General features: G+C 38.8%; 1 pseudogene; it reads right to left on the bottom strand.

Moving 5' to 3' along the window:
- Positions 1–1,501: 1,501 nt before the first annotated feature.
- On the bottom strand, positions 1,502–1,679 carry LOC127484067 (U2 spliceosomal RNA; annotated as a pseudogene).
- Between the last annotated feature and the right edge of the window lie 1,845 nt (positions 1,680–3,524).

Below are 3,524 nucleotides of genomic sequence, written 5' to 3'. Positions count from 1 at the left end.
ATTAATACATTTTCAATTGTACAAAGGATAGTTACATCACGTAAGACAGAACTTTGTGCTTATTTGGAAATTAAATATGATTTGGGAAGTGGATGGGTGCCAAGTTGACAAAGTCTGAACCTGTTATAATTAATTTTGTGTGTCAACTTGATGTGGCCACTGGGTACCAAGATATTTGGTCAAATATTGTTCTAGTTATTAATGTGAAGGTGGTTTAAATAGCCTCAGTAAAGCAGTTTGCCTTCCATATTGTGGGTGGGTCTCATCCAATAATTGAAGGTCAGAACAGAACAAAAATGCTGACTCTCATGAGTCATAGAGAATGCTTTTCATCTGGCTTCCTTTGCATTAGGATGTCAGTTTTTTTTCCTTGCTTTTGGACAGGAATGACATCATCAACTCTTCTAGGTCTCCAGCTTGCTGACTGTCATTGCAGAACTTGTGACTTGCTCTATCCATAAGCACATGAGTCAATTCTCTGGATAACCTTGATTAGTAGAGCCTAGAGAACAGACACCTTCATCTTCTACTTCTAGTTCCCTTTGGTTAGTGGTTGTCTCATGATGAGTTAGCTTGCTGTCACTTTCAAGATTGCACATTCAAGAGTATGAGACTCCCACAGCCATTTCACACCAGGAATATGAAAATCCTCAAACAGAAAGTGAAAAAATGCACAGTGAAATTGAGATAACCTGCTTCTAGACAGAAATGTGTGAACTTCGTTGTCATAAGGATGGCTGATATAAATGGTAGGATGAGCAGATTTGAGGCAGGGCCCATCCACCTAATGGAACACTCAGATAAACCCATGCCCTTCATTAAGACCAGTCCATAAACAACTCTCTGGGTAGCATCCTGCCAAAGTTTTTACTGAAGACTTAATATAGGAAATAGAAAGTAATAGTTCCTGCTGTGGTACCTGGAACCTTGAGACAAAAGTCAATATTATTCACTTCCCTGCTCCACATCCCATAATAAATTTCCCTTGATATGAGTCTGCTAAAATGAACTATAGACTGAGGTTGCACCACCTGTTCCTTTACAGCTTTCACTGAGCATGTAAGAACCCAGATGTTCCACAAGTACAAAAAGAGTGCATCAAAGTCTCGGTAGAAATTAGCCCACTACAACAGTGACTTCTTTTTTGCATGAACAGCTTTGTCTTCCATTTTTGCTCATCTGAAGGACAAGGTTTTACTCCTACATTGTCCTCTGGATGATGACTGCTCATATGAGTTGTACCTTACAGTCATTTGCAAGTGTAGATGATTTCCTCCTGGGAAGTTTACTGTATTCTTCCTCTCTTACCATCATTATTAATCTGGAGGCAGTGTAAAGAGATGGTGTCTTCCAAAGAAATGTTACCTTGCAAAGACCATGCCTCAAACCAGGTCTCTAAAGAGCTTCCAGATGAAGGCAGGCTATAGAGCAAGGACTATTTCTGCCATCCTTGACAGTCCAGGGGTACCTGGAATTTTAAAATTTTCTTGTCTGTCCTCCCAGGTATTCTCATTTCAGGTTACACTGCTCTATCAGAACCCTGACTTTAACACAGGGGACCTGTCACATTTGTGCATGGCAGCACTGCAACCATTACACTTTGACCCCGGGTCTTTTGCTTTTTAAACTGATAAGAACAGATACTACACTTGATCTTAGCCAAAAGGCCAAGAAGCGATCTGTCTTTTGTTTTTTAAATAATCTATCTCATAAATGTGTGATATAAGAAGCTCTCTAGTACCACCATGGAAGCCTTCTTTCATTCCACACTTTGAATTGATAATTTGCTAATATGGATTTTGCTATTTTTTTCAGTTATCCAAAGCTACTAACAAAAATCAGTTAACTCCTCTTTATAATTACCATTGCACACCCTCCATTATAAATGCCACCAGCACATAAGCCAGTGCGTGAAATTTTACATGTACTTTATCAAAATCCCTCACCTGTGAAAGTGCAAGAAATGTTTTGCTATTGTAGTTACCAATGATAATCCACATTCTTTACTGCTAGCAACTAGTTCCTTATCACTGACTGAGGAGTGATACAGTTTCAACATTTTAGCCTGATTATCTGATTTCTAATAATGATATGGCATCATGCTCCCTTAAAAGAATGTATCCCGGCCGGCGCCGCGGCTCAATAGGCTAATCCTCCGCCTAGCGGCGCCGGCACACCGGGTTCTAGTCCCGGTCGGGGCGCCGGATTCTGTCCCGGTTGCCCCTCTTCCAGGCCAGCCCTCTGCTGTGGCCAGGGAGTGCAGTGGAGGATGGCCCAGGTGCTTGGGCCCTGCACCCCATGGGAGACCAGGAAAAGCACCTGGCTCCTGGCTCCTGCCATCGGATCAGCGCGGTGCGCCGGCTGCAGCGCGCCGGCCGCGGCGGCCATTGGAGGGTGAACCAACGGCAAAGGAAGACCTTTCTCTCTGTCTCTCTCTCTCACTGTCCACTCTGCCTGTCAAAAAATTAAAAAAAAAAAAAAAAAAAAAAAAAAAAAGAATGTATCCCAAGACAAGTAGACAAGGACTTAAGTTGTAAGCATTTTATTTTGGAAAATAATAGCAATGTCAAAGAATTGTATCAGGAAAAGGGGAAATGCATTTAAGAGTGTATGATCATGCTAGCTGATAATTCTGATTAGAAAATCAAATATACAACTTGGCCTTTTCCAAGACCTTATAGGGAACCATGTAGAATGTGACTCGAGTTGTTTACCCAGGAATGGATGAGAGAGGCATTTATCTGGAGACTCTTTATCTCAGTTGGACAAAGCTGTTCTATAAGATGTTCATCCATGTTAACTTTCAATTTTGTTCAGAAGTGAGTACTGGGCAGTTTCCTGCAGATGACCCATGCAACACAGAACTCCAAAGACAGAAAGCAAAAGGCACCAATTGCAATGTATTGTCAGGTTATGCATGCACAACCTGATTGCTTCAATAATAAAGCTAATGAGAGCTAAGATGATATGAAACACGGCACAAGATTTATCTAACAGTGTTAACTAAATGGAAGAAAACTTAATGTTCCATAAAGTAGTAAAGCCATGAAGGAAATCTTGTAAATCATCTTCAGCAACAAAGATAAAACTCCCATAAAAAAGAGCAAAAATTATAAAAAATTTAATTGTAGAAAATGAAATAGAGAAAGGTAGGAAGTATATAAGAAAATGACCCATTTTGTGATTTTGTTGTATCTCAAGCTTTCTTTAGATTAACATAGAATACATAAATAAGAATTTAAAACTCTAAAATCATTGTATAGGCTCATAATTGTGTAATAGCACCAATTAAGTACAAACAGTATCTTCTTTGATGTAAATGAAATAAAATAATAAATTTTGAATCCTCATATATTTTCTTACTTACATAATAATATCCTTGAAATACAATGATAAATTAATATTATTTTCATGGAAGTTGATTATTTCATATTATATCCAAACATTGTACTAAATTTCCTATAATTTTAAAGATTTATTTACCTGAAAGAAAAAATTTGAGAGAGAGATCTTCCATCTACTGG

The sequence above is a fragment of the Oryctolagus cuniculus genome, chromosome 12 (genome assembly GCF_051225735.1).
Source record: "Oryctolagus cuniculus isolate XC-2025 breed Fujian yellow rabbit chromosome 12, ASM5122573v1, whole genome shotgun sequence".
NCBI classification, from domain to species: domain Eukaryota; kingdom Metazoa; phylum Chordata; class Mammalia; order Lagomorpha; family Leporidae; genus Oryctolagus; species Oryctolagus cuniculus.
The sequence above is the reverse complement of the archived record's forward strand: the minus strand, read 5'-3'. Positions and strand labels throughout refer to the sequence as shown.